General features: G+C 37.5%; 1 protein-coding gene across 5 annotated transcripts in view; it reads right to left on the minus strand.

Moving 5' to 3' along the window:
- ADD3 (adducin 3) overlaps window positions 1-17,139 on the minus strand; it is a 123,801-nt gene that overhangs the window by 51,106 nt on the left and 55,556 nt on the right. Inside the window, exon 1 of one of the 5 annotated variants that reach the window (XM_036070032.2) lies at window positions 3,278-3,361. The exons of the other annotated variants lie outside the window; for them this stretch is intronic. The gene's annotated coding sequence lies outside the window, so the exon portion shown is untranslated. Of the gene's footprint in view, window positions 1-3,277; window positions 3,362-17,139 lie in introns of those variants that run through there. 5 annotated transcript variants of the gene reach the window in all.

The raw sequence follows: 17,139 nt of genomic DNA on the forward strand, positions 1-17,139 counted from the left end.
ACTTTTGAAGTGGACTTTTTAGAAAAGGAGAGTTTATATAAAATAAAACATTCAACTTCTCTTTTTTATAGTCTTACACTTTAAAATAGCTTAGCCCAAATAAATTACACATCACACAATATACACAAAAGATGTTTTCAATTTAAGTAACAGAAACCTAATATAGATTGGGTTATATAGCTTAAATCAATACTTCAACAAAAATATAGGTAAATACTACAGCTGGAAAGGGCATTAAAACTCATCTATTTTGGGACACCTGGGTGGCTCAATTGTTGAGCATCTGGGATCGAGCCCTGCTTTGGGCTCCCTGCTCCGGGGGAAGCCTGATTTTCCCTCTCCCACTCTCGCGGGAAGCCTGTTTTTCCCTTTCCCACTCTCCTTGCCTGTGTTCCTGCTCTCGTGGTCTCTCTGTCAAATAAATAAATAAAATCTTAAAAAAAAAAAAAAAGCATCTATTTTAACCTCTCATTTTATAGGTGGCAAAACTGAGGATCAAGGAGGTTAACTGACCTGCCCATAATCTTACACTCAAGTTACCAGACTTTGAACCCAATGTTATTTGATTAATCTGCTGAAAAATGACTCCTAGGGCAGTTCTTACTCACTCATGAATGGCTGGGACAGTGGGGCCTATCCTTGGTGTTCTAGCCAGAGGAGGAGAAACTGATGAGGGATTTCTCTATTTCTGCACAGCACTATTACCCCTTTTAGCACCTGGATTCTGGCTCCAAAATGGAGGTAGGAGAGAGGACTGATTAAGTATATCTGATAGGGGAGAAAGGGAACAATTTGGAAATAATCCAGATCTCTATCAAAGGATGAATGAATAAATTATAGTACATCCATCCATACACTGAAGTACTATACAGCCATTAAAAAGAATGAGGTAGATACACAATGGTGTGCATTGTAAATTTAATTTGCTTTAAAAAAAAAAAAAAGAGGGCGCCTGGGTGGCTCAGTTGGTTAAGCGACTGCCTTCAGCTCAGGTCATGATCCTGGAGTCCCGGGAACGAGTCCCGCATTGGGCTCCCTGCTCGGCGGGGAGTCTGCTTCTCCCTCTGACCCTCCTCCCTCTCATGCTCTCTGTCTCTCATTCTCTCTCTCTCAAATAAATAAATAAAATCTTAAAAAAAAAAAAAAAAAAAAGATGTGCACTCATTCATAGAAATATTTTTTGAAAAATAGAGAAGAACCCCGCCCCCCCCCCAGGGAGTAGGGCTCAGGGATTAGGGTTGCAGGAGAGGATTTAAGGGCAGCTATATAGAGCTTGGTGAAAAAAAAAAAATCACTCCACTTTCTTTATATTACATAATTATTACAAGAAAAAATAAGATGATGATGATGATGATGATGATGATGATGATGATTTTTATAGAGAGGTGGGAGAGGGAGAGAGAGATTCTTTAGCAGCTCCACGCCCAGCGCATGAGCCTGACGTGGGGCTCGATCTCACAACCCTGGGATCAAGACCTGAGCTGAAATCAAGAGTCAGACACTTAACTGACTGAGCCACCCAGGTGCCCCAGATTTTTAAATAATATTTTGAATAAGAGTATTACTGGAGGTATTAACTACTGACCTTCTACAAAAGTTCCATATAAAATCTATTTAGAAAATTTCCCGATTTCAGTATTTAACAACAAAGTGGTTGGCAAGCTTTGTTCTGGAGCAACCATAGAAACATCAAGAGTAAGTGTATTCTCTTAGAGTTCAAAGGGACAGTAGAGATCATCTAGCTCAGTAGAGTGAAACAAACATTTTAAAAATGAAAAAGAACAAAAAAGTGTTTTCTGTGCTGTAAGGGAAACTTATTTCAGAAATTAAGTGGTGTGTATGTGGTTTGTGTATTGGGTAGGGATGCAAAACAACTTGAAAATTTATTTTGTTGAGGTGATGATTAGTGAATTCTACTGCTCAGAATAGAATCAAAGAGTAAATTTCTAAAATTTCTGATATACACAGTTTAAAGTAAAGCTTTAGTTTTCATGTCATTGATAAGAATGATTCTGGGTTAACATCTAAACATTTTTTCCCCTCAATTCCAATACATCCCCTTTAGCATTTTTAGAATAGGCATGTGTCTTTACAATGAGAATTAAGGTATTCTCAACTGGAAAAGTTCTTAGCTAACCCAAATTCCCAAGTTTACAAGTGAAGAAACCTGTCCAATGTAATAGCCTTTTGATTCCCAGCCTAGTGCTTTTATCTGATACACCAAGCTTCTACTTTTTTCTTACATCCTTGTGATGTTAGAAAATGGCTAAACACAATTACTACCAAGTTTCAAAGAAGAACCTAAAACAAGGAAATGCTCACAAGTCTAAGTCCAAAAAGGATGACACAACGTCACCCCTGCAAGCTTTATGAAAATCTGCCATTTTCAACATTCAGCTTTGATTTCAACTGAAGCAAGTGCTTCAACTTGCTTGTACTGAATGGGTGTGTCTATCCTAAAAGGGTACACAATGGACATGCCTGAGAGGAAGACAATAGTCAGTACAGAAGAGATCACAGAGCACAGCCTCTCTCTCAACATGCCTACTCTGGTCAGTGCATAATTAAACACTTCACAGGCATTTAAAACACAGCTACAAATGAAACCCCAATATGTAAGGGGAAAAAAAGTCAGATCCATTTGCAAAGGAAAAGTTGCTGAATGTGGACCTCATTGAATTCTCCTATAGTTCAACTTACCACTCACGTCACAAACTCTAGAAAGAACACAGAGGCACAGACAAGGCATGGAACACAACTTTGGGCTGCAGCCTTCCCCAACTCTTCTGACAAATACCCAACAGCAGCAGGACAAAGCATCATTATAACAGAAATAAAGGCTCTTTAGATGCTGGCTTTTTTTAATTCAATGAACCCACTCTTACACACAAAGTTCATGCCACGATGTCTCGAAATACAGTATTGCCAGATTATGCTGTTAATGGGTCCAATAAATTCAGTGCAAAACACTACTTCAAGCATTTTTATGTTAAGTAATTAGCACATTTGGGAAACTACCAGTATTTTCCTTAGTTTAAACAGTCATTGTCATTCCCCCAAACAATTAAAAACAACAGTTTAGTAAACTGTTTAAGGAACAACAACAAAAAAGCAAGTGAACAGGAAAAAATTTAGTTGATTGATAAAGCTACAGGCTCCTTCCCAAGAAGAATACTGCACATTACTAGCAGATAGCACAAAACTAGCCATCTATCTTATCTATGCTTCCCCCTAAGCTGTGCGTTATCAGTTTTACAATAGAAAGCCCATTACTTACAAAAAAAAATTGAAGCTGCTGTACATTTCTTAAGCTGGTTTTTGTGTGGCAATTCTGATGCAATGCTGCCCTAAAAATGAACTTTGTTTTAAACAGTGAGATATCCACACTCGGTGCGGTTAGAGCAAGGGTGGAGCCCACTCTGGGGGAAATAACACACCCAAAGCAGACTTCAGTGACAGCAAACTGCACGTTAATACTGCCACAACATTTTTCAGGGCCTCAGAGTCAAAACTAATTGGTTAATCCTCCTGAAAGAAACAGGGGAGAGGAGGGCAGTTCCTCCTGCTTTCCTGCTGTGAAATAAAATATGGACTCATTCCTTTTTTGTGAAGAAAGTAAAGATAAAATGCAAGGTAGATCACGCAGCTCAACCAGCAGAATGTAAGGTGGAGGTGGACTACTATAAAGGAAGTCCAACCATGCCAACTTCTAAGTTTAGCAACAGCAGCTTCTGCATATCTCAAGGTGTTGGCAACATTGCTCACTCTAGAACTTAACCTTTTGGCCTATTTGGCCAAAATAGGGGATCCAATAATGAACATAAGCATTACTTATCCTTCTCTATCAATGCTCTAGTTCTCCCGGTAATGCAGAAACAATAAAAGCATTTTCTTATCAACTAACTAGCAAGAGTTGCCTTAAAAAAAAAAAAAAGGATTTGATTTATAAACTTGTTTTAGGTAGAATATTAAAATACATACAAGGGAGGATTATTTTGATGGAAATCACTAATATACATACCAGACTTTAAAAAATTTTATAGGCACCTGCTTTTGAAATAGTTTCATAGAGTTTTGATTTTCAGTTTTTTCTGATTTACAAATAAGATATTCTGTAAGATGTATACATACTGCCTAAAAAGCTTAGTGTCTAAAATAATCAGTTATTGAAACTGTTACCAAACATCTGGTTATTGTTCAAAGTGACTTCAATCAATACTACTTCCTGTATATGCACATTCAGACGCACAACCAACAGTTACTTTTAACTGAACTCCTATAACTCATGGAATAAAAAATAGGGTTTTTTTTAGTAAAATACCCACACAGGTAAAAAAAAAAAAAAAAAAAGCTATATAATCATTTACATTGAATTTAGAACAAAGAAAAGGCTTTTGGAGAAGAGCAGGAAAATATTATTTTTAATGATACATGTTGTCACATTACCCTCTGCGCCAACTGCTACTTCCTCACACTGGAACAATAAATCAGTCTGCAGTACTGAACATTTTGGTATTTTCCTCTTCTTCCCCCCCGCCCCCCATATTTTCAGAGGTGGCCTATAACAACAACTTCCAGGATCCTAGAAAAGGGGTGCTTGCTGACTGATCTAGCCTTTTGTTGATTATGAGGTTGCTTTTACCATAAAATAAATCAACCCATTCAAAAATACTTAGTGCACTGTTTTAATTATTTTTCAACCATATATATAATTATGAATTGCCTGCCATCCCTTGCTGCTCTCTATCTCAGCCCCAAACTGAACTCAAAGGTAGCAGTCAGATATATTTGAAGAATCCCATTTTGATACTTTTTGGATTTGCACTGCTGGAAATGTCTGTTTTCAAGTCAAACTTCACTTTCACAGCTGCAAAGGAAATGACAAGAGAAGAAAAACAAAGCCAATATATATCAGCAATTAATTCCATCCACAACTGCCCAGCTGTTTGTGCATGGAAGAATCAGTCTGTTTCCTTTTGGGGCTTTCACCACTGAAAATTGATACTGCACATTCAGAGACACAAGCTGTTTGTAACATGTCAGGAATGTGCACAAGATCACACAGAGTTGAAAAGACAAAATGAAATCCAGATCTAGTTTTCTTGGGACTTGCCAGTATTATTTCATGGCTAAAAAATAAAAAAATAAAAAAATCATAAAAACACCCCAATCAGAGAGCAAAATACATGAAAAAACAATCTCCCTTCTGACTATTGTCCTTCCAATAAAGGGGAAAATCTGCCAGTGCCATCAGATTTAGTATCAGGAACAGACACTCTGATTTATTGGCATAGACAAGGTGTGACATTCTTAGGAATCCACATGCCCCCAGTATGTTAAATCCAGCCAATACTTTTTGGACTACACAGTCGCTTGCCCAATGTGTAGTTATTAGGCCCTTTAAAAAAAAAAAAAATCCTCATAAACGTGAAAGTTGTTGGGAACCAATGCTTTCACCACAGTGATGTAGAAAAGCAAGTTTTTCTTGGTTAGTTCAGACATTTTTTGGCACTCACATACACCTGCCTGTTTCAGGGATTCATGTAAATTTAATGATCCAATCTTCTAGGGTAACTCTCAGAAGCAATTAATTTCTCCTTCCCTCTCCATATCAGCTTTGTGGATTTTAAATAAAAACATTGTCTACTGAGTGCCAGAGGTTTAAAAATTATAGTACGCGCTCCTGCACAACTCAAAACGTGTCCTGATCCCCCTCCCTCTGCCCTTCAACTCCAATTTTATTTCAAATATTTGTTTCATTTAAATGCCATTTTGTTATATTTTCAAACACACAATATTGTAAAATAATCTGTGCTTTCAGTATGTAAAGTGACTTGTAACAAACGGTTATTAAAGTTACAAAAAAAGATGACATTTTTAGAAGAAAATAATTCAAAACATATTTTAGCTATCTTACTGGTTTTTTTTTATGAAATTAGGTATCCCCATGATTTAACTCATTGTTCTAAGGACTCTCCCCTTCACTTCTGCTGCACAAGAGTTCATGTACTCTTCATACCCATACACATTCTCAAACACAACTTGGATGAGACACTCATTTGGGGCACCACCAGGGGCTGGGGCTTAACCAATGAAGAGAAGATAAGCACTCTGCTTCAAATACGAGAGGGACATTCCATAAGCTTCAGAATGAAGATGCTCTCAAGTGCCAGAACTCAAACCAGCACAATGAGAAGTTGTCTCCAACTAAAGCGCTGGGGAAGCACGAAGGGTCATTTGTTAAAGAATAAAGAAACACAAGGCATCTCAAATCTCGAACTTGTGGTTGACTGAAAATAAAGCACAAAACCAAAAAAAGGGCTTTTCCCTTGACAAACATCACCAGATCAAGGATATTTCTAGTGTGAGAGAGGGAGAGAAAAGTTTAATCTTTGGCTGATGGTGACATTAAATTCTAGAAATATGGTATAACTATTAGTGACTCAGAGAGCCACAGAGATGAGCTTTGCTTGGCAAGCTTCAGCTCTGTGGAACATTCAGACTAACTTGAAATGTCTATGGGAAGGAAGCTCCCCATCTACAGGACTGGCTAAGGAATGAAAAGGTCTCTCTGAGCTGTTTAAATCAGGTTAAATTCATGGTAATCCAACTAGAGCCTGAGGTGGTGTTAAAAAAGACTCTTCAAAAGTGAGGAGGTGACTATTGATAGGAAATTGCTGACTCATTTTAAAAGTGATTTCCCCACCCTGACAATTATAATATCTTAATATTTGTTATTTTAGATTTTCAAATTTACAGCAAATTTGAAAGAAGTTTACAGTAAGCACTATACAAGCCCTATTAGATTTTACCATTAACATTGTACTATACTTATTTTATCACATACCTCATCTACCCATTCTTCTATACAACCATTAATCTACGTTATTTTTAGTGCATTTTGAAGTAAGTGACAGGTATCCATATACATCCCCCAATACTTCAGCATGCACACCGTTACCCAGAGTTCAATATTTGCTTATGGCCTTTTTTCTTATGATATAAAATTTATATACAATGAAATGCAGAAATGTAAGTGTATACTTGTACAAACGCCTATCAAAATACAGAACATTACTTTCAACCCCAGAAAGTTCCCTCATGCCTCTCCCCAGACAATGCCCTCTTCCATTTCCTCAGAGGCAATCATTATTTTGATTTTAAAGTGATTTTAGGTATCCAACTCTTGATTTCAGCTCAGGTCATGATATTAAGCCCTTGTTAATAGGTTCCGTGATCAGCAGGGAGCCTGCTTGAGATTCTCTCACTCCCTCTCCCTCTGTCCCTCCCCAAACCACCCCCCACCCCATGCGCTCTCTCTTTCTAAAATAAATAAATCTTAAAAAAAGAGTTGATTTTAAACAACTCTAAATAGTCATGCCTTTGCAACCTATGCGTTAGAACATTCCCCACTACGTCACATAACTTGGCTGCACAAAGTGATCAGGCGTGAATGAAACAGATGGAAGAAGCCTAAGAAGAAATTATAAAGTTAAAAGGAAGTGTAGACTCATCTGCTCCAATTACTCCACTTCTTAGGTGAAGGAAACAAAACTTCAAAAGTTTTGGCTGCCTGTACCAGCCAGCCAGCTGGTCAGTAATTTATTGGTTGGGCCTAGTCTAAGGTTCTTAGGCAGCAGCTCTACACTTGGCTTTAGGATGAAGAGAACAGAAGCTTGGGAGAGAATGCTGGCTCAGAGGAAGAACTCTGCCACTTACAGGCTATACATCTTAGGAAAGTTTCTTGGTTTTGGTTTTTTAAACTCCTCTGAGTCTTAGTTTTGTCCTATGTAAAACAAGGAAAATCTTAATTCATAAAAGTTGTACGGCTTAAAAGAGATAGCCTTTGAAAAGTGCCTGGCATGCAGTAAGTGATCCAAAGAAGAAAACACAAGAAGTGGAAGCAAAATCAACAGTTCTGGGCATAGTTCAAGCATATGCCCATTCACATACTGCTTCGAAGCTTTTGTGCTACTCCTATGTTTGCTCTCATTTCACATACGCAAAGAAAAAATAGCAAATAAAGCAGAACTCTTTATTCGCTACAGAGGCAAGCGATTTTTTACGTCTGGGAAAAAAAAATGCTACTTGTTTTCTCTTTGCCTTCCTACTATGACAGAACTGGAATGGCAGGGGGAGGGAAGAATAGACTTTTGACTTTGTAGTGACTACTTACACCATATATACTTATATCTCCACCAGTCTTTGTATAAAGAGCTCCCTTTCCCTAGCGTGATCTCCCTTTTAACCACCAAGTGAGAATTCAAGGCCCAGTTAAAATCTAGCCTACTTTCCTAATCTACTCAGAACAAAATTAAAGCTTCTTCATCCTGTGTTTCCATTATGCTTTAAATAACAGCATTATAGAACTCACACCAGATGGCTGCTTCCATTAGTTTCCCTTACTTCAATGGGAGAATCTTTGTATTCCAATGCCTAGCACATGGAAACTGTCCGTAAGTGCTGAACGGATATGCCTGGATAATGGGTACTCAGTTATGATCAAAGTAGCCAAAAAAAAAAAAAAGAAAAAAACCAAACCAAAACACTAAGCCCAAACACTCACCAAAAAGGAAAGCAAAGTGCTAGAAAAGTGGGGGGCAGGGAGATGATCACAGGGCATGAAATTAAAGGGATTAAAAGTCAACTGTGTGCAAACTCTTGTGTTCTTGGAGAAGTAACTGCTGCTAAGCAGTTGAAGTGCCACTGGAATAATTCAAACTGCTATGTGCTTTAAATACCTATCCTGTGTACCACCCACAACAGCTCCACTGGGCAGTACTACTAGGTTCCTTTTATATATGAGAATACGGAGACTCCAAGAGGTTAAGCATATAAGGTCACACAACTCGTGGCAATGGAGATAAAATAAAGAAGTGATTTTTTTCATTACAAGTGATTTTCATAATAGGCCAATTTTACAGAGTGTGGGGAGGCTCTGGGATTAACAGAACCCAGATAGGGGAGGGACAACCAAATAGCACTAGAGATTCAGCTGAGGGAGCAAAACTCAAGGGGAGAAAAAAGGCCTGGCCAAGAAAAACAAAACAAAAACAAAAAAACCAAAGCTGAGACAATTAAGAGTAGCAGGACTCAACTCCATGGAACAGTCTGCCATCCTGGAGTTACGAAACCTAAGTCAGAAATGGCCCTAGAACCATAGCAGTGCTAAATCATAGCTCTTACTCTTATGACACTCCCAACCCAAACCAACTGTTCTCAGAAGTAATAAATACATGGATAACTCCTTGATAAAAATGCCAACCATGGTGTTCATACTTCAGAAGATAATGAGAGCCTTGCCAAGCTGGTGAAATTCAACTCTTGTCTGCAGGCATCTGGCTATATTCCGTAATTTCCCATTTAGGAAAACCCTGGTTTTGCTTCCCTTGCAAAGATGGATTTGTGAAGGAAAGCCTTCGCGTTGAAGTTCAAAGCTTCAAGTGCCACAGCCCTCTGGCTTACCTCCAACATAGCACTCATTACATCGACTCACAATTTTCTGTTTGCTGGTATAGCTCTCATACGTGCTGTGAGCAACTGGCAGGCAGGGCCCCTAAGCACCTAGCATAGGGCAAGTTCAAAAAATATGGATGGTAAATGAATAATATCCTTTGCCTATTTAATATCTGATAGATGGTTATTTGTTAAAAGAGGTAATCCAGGATTTAAAGATGAAGCAGTTACAGAAAAGGCAAGGTTGGGAATAAGTGAAATATGGTTAATGTTCAAAATTAGGTTTTTTGGTGGATAAAAAAATGTATACAACATAACCTACAATGATTGGCAAGTTAAGCCTAATAAAGCTGACGCAGAAGTTCGGTAAATCATTAGGTCTAAATATTGGACATGATCCCCATTTAAGATAAAAATTAACCAAACTGGTGAGTTTGTATTGTATCTGAAAGTTGCCAAACTTGAAATGGAAAAACAGTATGTGGCTTTGACTCTCCCAGGGCATAATACTTCCAAAAACAATGCATTTTATTAACCACCTCTTAGAGGAAGATAAAGACTACATGGGAAAAAAAAAAACCAAAACATTAAAAAGTGAAGAGTAAATGTTTATGTGCTATTAAAAAACCTGCATTCACAAATAATTTCTGCTTTGGGGAAAAGTCCAAAAAAAAAGGAACAGAAAACAAGTAAATGTAAATGCACTATGGCCACATGACCTAGACATTCATGACACATGCAATTTCTTTTTTTTTTTAAGATTTAATTATTTATTGAGAGAGAGGGAGTGAGCGAGCACGGCATGAGCAGAGGGAGGGACAGAGGAACAGAGAGAATCTCAAGTCAACTCTGCACTGAGCACAGAGCCTGATGCAAGGCTCAATTTCACGACCCCAAGATCATGACCGAGCTGAAATCAAGAGTTGGACGCTTAACCAACTGAGTCACCCAGGTGCTTCTGCAATTTTTTGTTAAAAATATTACTGTTGTTTTTTTTTTTAAAGATTTTATTTATTTATTTGAGAGAGAGAGAATGAGAGAGAGCGAGTACATGAGAGGGGGGAGGGTCAGAGGGAGAAGCAGACTCCCTGCTGAGCAGGGAGCCCGATACGGGACTCGATCCAGGGACTCCAGGATCATGACCTGAGCCGAAGGCAGTCGCTTAACCAACTGAGCCACCCAAGCGCCCATTACTGTTGTTTTGATTGGTTCCATCCAAGGGTGTGGGGGACCAGGGCAGACATTTTTTAATTGTTGCTTTTTCTAAACATGAGAAAAAAAATCTCTTTAGTTGAAAAAATGTTTCACATTTCAAATAATTTACCCAATTAAAAAAAGTCTTCTTTTTTAATCTTCAGAAATTTAAGTATTCTCATCCAAAAAAAAAGTCTTCAGGTACTTAGCCTCAAACACTGCTATAAGGTAGGTAGGTGGGCAAGCTGACAAATCACATGACTTAAAGGACTAACGATCTTCTCTCAGATCAAGCTCTGGAACACATGTTCCCTATTCATTACAAGAATACATCCTGGGGCGCCTGGGTGGCTCAGTCGCCTAAGCGGCTGCCTTCGGCTCAGGTCATGATCCCAGGGTCCTGGGATCGAGTCCCGCATCGGGCTCCTTGCTCAGCGGAGAGCCTGCTTCTCCCTCTGCCTGCCTGCCACTCCCCCTGCTTATGCTCTCTCTCTCTCACTCTCTGTCAAATAAATAAATAAAATCTTTTTTTTTTTTTTTTTTTTTTTAAAGATTTTATTTATTTATTTGAGAGAGAGAGAGAGAGCACAAGAGGGGGGAGCGGGAGAGGGAGAAGCAGACTCCCTGCTGAGCAGGGAGCCCGATGCGGGACTCGATCCAGGGTCTCCAGGATCATGACCTGAGCCGAAGGCAGTTGCTTAACCAACTGAGCCACCCAGGCGCCCCAAATAAATAAAATCTTAAAAAAAAAAAAAAAAGAATACATCCTATCCTCTAAAACAAAAAGTTCCAAATCCCCCAAATGCTACCATAAAAATCAGAGCACGAGACAGGTTTAGAAATGTTCTCCTTTTCATTCCCATTGTTCAATCCCTCCAGTTCCACCTGCCCTCAGTGAAAGTATCTGTAGATAGTTGGTAGATTTGCTACCTTTCTATTTCCTTAGGCAAACCGGTAGTATGATAGGAGGTTCAATTAAAACAAAAACGAGGGGCGCCTGGGTGGCTCAGTCAGTTGGGTGTCTGCCTTCAGATCAGGTCATGATCTTGCCTTCCTGGCATTGAGCTCTGAGTCAAGCTCCCTGCTCCGCAGGGAGTCTGCTTCTCCCTCTCCCTCTGCCCCTCCACCTGCTTGTGCTCTCTCTCTTGCTCTCAAAATAAATAAAATCTTTAAAAAAATAAAACAAAAATGAACACAAAAACTGGCCTATAAACACATCTCTTCTTATCATTTTAGAAACACTTTCAGTTTAGTTTATTTTCTGCCCCCAAGTATTACTCTAGTTGGAGAATATCAACTTGTTCTGTGCCAAATCTACAGCTGCACTGATTTTAATCTACTCTGATTTTAGATTTTAAAAATTTACCTTTAAATTCAAAGTTGGTAAGTCAATTAATCAATAAATCTTCCTACTTCTGGCTGAATTCATTTATTCTTTTAACAATAATTCATTCAACACCTATCACGTTCTACAGTTGAGGATGTAATATGGTGGAGAATGTAAGTAATGAATGAGACGTTATCTCTGATCCTAAAACGCAACTTAGTGGGCTGGGGGGAGAAGAAGGGAGAGACAGCTTCTTAAGCAATTATATTAGCCCACTGTGTTATCGTATTATAATAGACATATTATGAACTCAGAGAAAAGAGCCAAGTTGAAAGGTTCCTAGGAGTTACACTTGAGCTTGGTCTTAAAAGGTTTGGTGGGGGGATGATGTACAACTCTGGCAGAAAGATATGAAAAGACAACATGCTTCTTAATAAACTTGTATTTTAACATGTAGCTTTATTTTTTAAATTTTATTTATTTATTTTTAGAGTAAGAGAGAGAGTAGGAGCGTTAGAGGGAGGAGAGAGAAAATCTTAAGTAGGCTCCATGTCCAACACGGAGCCCAACACACGGCTCTATCTCATGACCCTGAGATCATTACCTGAGCTGAAATCAAGGGTTCGAACGCTTAACCAACTGAACCACCCAGGCACCCCACCTGGCTTTACTTTAAATAAAAGTACCACTAATGGCAACTAATACAAAAGGGAAATAAAAATTGTCACTAGTTAACAACTTACAGTGGTTTGTATAATTTAAACTATAGGAACCCTACAATCTACTAGCAAACCATATAGTTTTGTGTCATGAGCTTTTGCTAATCTTCTGACTTGTGCGCTAAGAAAAGAATCTCAAAAGCCATTTGTATCCTTTCTTGGAACAATGTTTGTTCTTAAGCTGCACTAACCAATGACTTAGAAATAATTAAGACCAATTATCTTGAAGCCAGTCATACTCTGATCTGCCACCACATCCTCATGGAAGGAGGAATAAGAATGTTCTAGGTTAATACCAAAGTCAGTATACAAAGACATGGTCAACCTGGAACAGGCACACCATACTCTGTGTGCTCAAATCCTTAAAGGTATCAAGTACAAGGACGGGAGATTTAATGGGAGGGGCTGGGAAGAAAAAAGAAAAACACAACTAATCACAAGTATTGTGTTTGTAAGTCGCCTAAATTTTCAAGTTCAAGGCTCAGAAAGATGTTGATACATATGAGAAAGGTTTTGTGGGCTAATCTGACAAAAATTAAAGGGCTAATCTGACAAAAGTTAAAGGGATGCCACATTAAATTGATGAGAACAGATCACCCATTTTGATCACGTTACTACCGATGTGAAAATGTCATAAGGTTAAAGTTTAAGATAGGTTTCCACATGAAAGTACACATAAATAACAAATCTTCCATTTTTATGAAGAACAATATGAAGATCATTATTTACAGCACACACTATGTGACAACCTAAGTGAAAATTATCTAAAACGGAGAAATTAAGGTAGGATTATTTATATTATATGAATTCTTTAAAGATTCTTTGCCAGGTTCTTTCAGATAGTAATCTCCCCTGTGTTTAACACATTATACTGGGATGCAAGAGCCATGTGTACTTTATATTCATGAATTCACACCTATAATACCTAAGCTCTGACAAAGAAAGAAAAAAAAAACTGTTGCAAAATGTTCAGACTGAAAGGTTTGATCCTGGAGTAGGAATTCCTCAGTGAAACACATACCTTTGGACAGTGTAGTAAGTAACTTTCTCAGAATAGTTAGAGAAAAGAAAAAACAACAACAACAACAACAACCAAAAGCCTCATGAGAACTACTCCTGAGCCTTTGAGAAGGGAGGTGACTAGAACAGTACAAAAACTGGGTGGAAGAGGGCAGAGGAAGAGCTAAGAAAGCACATGAAGAGACACCCTAAAGGGGCCAAGAGTGACGAGAGAGGAGGAGGATCAAGTAACTGTGGCAGCAGCATGAGGCTGGGCATACCCACAGGGAGCTATGTGGCTTATTTCAAGGGGGTGGAACACTGAGAACAAGTGGACAGTTTTTATTTTCTTTAACTGAAAGGCTGCTGTGCAATCCTACAAATGAGAAAAAGAAAAAGGAGTGTTTTTCCAATATAGAAAGCTAGGATGTAATAAATGGCTATCACTTGAAAAAATATTAAACAAAAGAGAATACCTTATAATATATAAAAATGAAAAATTGAGAACTTTGAGGAAAAGCAATATAAAGTCTATGTAAACCCAGAGCTGCATTATTTATTGATTGTCATGACAAAGTTTTTTATCCTGTGGACTATGCCATCCTTCAAACAACAAGATCCCCATAAAGCACACTGACAAGAATGTTGGGGTATGTGAAGCAGTGTAAGGTTTTTCTTCACTCCAACTCTCAATGTGGCAGCTTATGGAAACAATTCTTAATGGCTGAGTTTTTAAAACTCACTCCAAGATAAGCAGGACTGTGACTCCTGTGGGCTATTTCCAAGTTGCCAAGTCATTAATCTAAAACAGCTCTCAACCCCTTTAAACTGATTCCTGCTGGCCCAATATAACAAATGATATGGTGTTTTAAATAAAAATGAGGGAGAGGGAAGAAAGAAGACCCAAACGAGTACCTCTGGAGTTACTTTTAAGTTTAAAAAAAAACTGGAAGCAATACGATAATACACATTTACTACTATATTTTTCAATCATGTGCCTGGAAACGACAGAAAGGAATTTGGAAAGGCCTTCTGCCAGAAGCAAATTACTTTCTTCAATTTCAAGTTTAAACAGTTATTACCTTTGCTACACCCCCAGAAATGAAAGCTAAAAAAAAAAAAGATATATTTCAAATATATTTCAAGCTTTTTGCAGATGATTTACTACATTAATCAAATCTGTTCATTCCTGTAAGCATTAGTTAATACCTTCCTACAGGAATTGGAAGAAGGACATTGTGCATTCAACAAGTGTTTGCCTTTGCTATGACACAAAAGTCAAGATGTACATAAACCAGTAAACAATCAGTGCATCTAGACCAATGTTTTTAGTATAGTGAGAACAGAGCAACCAGCCACAGCTTTACCGTTTTGGATCACTGGTTTAAAAACAAAGATTTGTAGCTAGGGCTCGAAAGAGGAATCTAAACATGCAAATCTTAATATAAAGCGGTTATAGAGATCATACCATTATTAGAAAATACTCATGGAAATACTCTTATTTCAGTTATTTCCAAAATAACTAGACAAATTATATCACAAAACAATATAAACAAATAAGTGCTTAAAACTTATGAAGGAATCCTAATCATAGTCATAGTTGATTTATTACGATGAGTAAGATCAGAAGTAAAAAATAAAAGTTGCTTGGTCTTCTGAAGATGATGAGCTCAATGTTGTGAATAAAAAATTGCTAAATTAAAAAGCAGGTTTTCCTCAAGTCATAACGGGGGTGGAGAGTTCTTTCTACAAGGTAGGGAGTTGTTATAGACCCCCACCATACACATACAATAAATCCAGAATCCTAGAGGGTGATACCCTCAGTTAAAAGGTAGACCAAAAAAATCTACCCACCAACAGAAGGAATTAAAAAGCACACACACACAGACCAAAAACCAAAAACCAAAACATCTTAATCTGTCTTTTCCAGAATGCTGAGTGGGAAAAGAAAAAGTCTCCCCTGAGAATCTGTAACAACAGGCCTACTCTTCAAAGAATTTGGTATTTGAAAAAAAAAAAAAAAATACACACACACATACTCCCCAACATGGTCCAAAAAATCCTAAGCCCACAGAATAACAAAGTGGCCTTAGGTTGGTAGCACCACTGATACCCCACAAAAAGGGAACATAAATTCTGTCTGGAGAAAGGTGCTCTCAAAACAGACTGCCTAAGGATTTCCACAGATAAAATTCTGCCAAGTTAAAAATTCAAAATTACAAAGCACATGAGTAACAAACCACATTAAACAAAAGTCAGCAGAAACAACAGAGAGTAGAATTTGATACTTCCCCCTAAGAACTGCAGACAACAGAATACTAAGACACAGAATATAAAATAAGTTTTTTTTTTTTACAATGTTCAAAATCCTTAAAGATAGAACTGGAAGCATGAGAAACAAGATGTTATAAAGGAAGACCAATAGAGCTGAAAAACTACAGAATAATCGAAAAAACATAGTGAATGGATTAAACAGAGTAGACTAGACCCACGTAGAGAGAATAAACTGGAATTTAAATTTGAAAAAACTAGCCAGAATGGCAGAGAGACAAAGAAATGGAATGTGTAAAAGAGAGGCTAAGAAACAGAGAAAGCAAAGAGGTCCAACATACCAGAGTTTCTAAAGAGGAAACAGAATAGGGGAGAGGTCGTATATGAGGAAATCATGGCTAGAAACTTCGGAGACAAATCACCTATAAAGGACTGTTAATTACATTTGCAATAGATTTCAAAAGAAAAAAGTCATTAAGACATAGAAATAATAGTGCTGAGAGAAGATAGCAGTCAGCCTAGAACTGTAAATCAAACAGAACTATCAAGAGTAAGTAAAAAAACAAAAACAGAAACAAAAAGAAAAAACAAAAAACAAAAAAACTATCTTACTAAAGAGTTCTATAAACTCATTAAAGAAGCTTTTAGGGGATGAATTTCAGAAAAATTAAAACTAGAAGAATGGAGATGGAAGAGGAAAGAAAATGGTAAACAAGTGAATAGTTTTTAAAATACCATATAAAAGAATAGCAATAACAAATGTAGAAGGTTAAAAAAGTGGAACTAAAATCCTGATAAATAATATCACAGAATATGGAAATAGAGAATGACAGTTAAAATGTTTTAAGATCCTTGTATTGTTCAGAAGGGGAGAAAGAACTATTGACTTTAGACTGATAAAACTTTAATCTGATAAGATTATCCAGAATATATTTTAAAAATCACTAAAAAAAGAAAAAAAAAAGACAACCTAATCTGTTTATTAGTAAAAGATCTTAAACAGGTACTTCCCAAAAGAGAATGTCCAAATGACCAATAAATGAATGAAATGCGTGTCATCAGTAGTCATCAGGGAAATACAAATTAAAACCACAAGGAGATATTCTATCTACCTATCAGTATGGTTAAAATGAAAACAAACAAAAAAAATTGTTAATACCAAGTATTGGCAAG

The sequence above is a fragment of the Halichoerus grypus genome, chromosome 7 (genome assembly GCF_964656455.1).
Source record: "Halichoerus grypus chromosome 7, mHalGry1.hap1.1, whole genome shotgun sequence".
NCBI lineage: Eukaryota > Metazoa > Chordata > Mammalia > Carnivora > Phocidae > Halichoerus > Halichoerus grypus.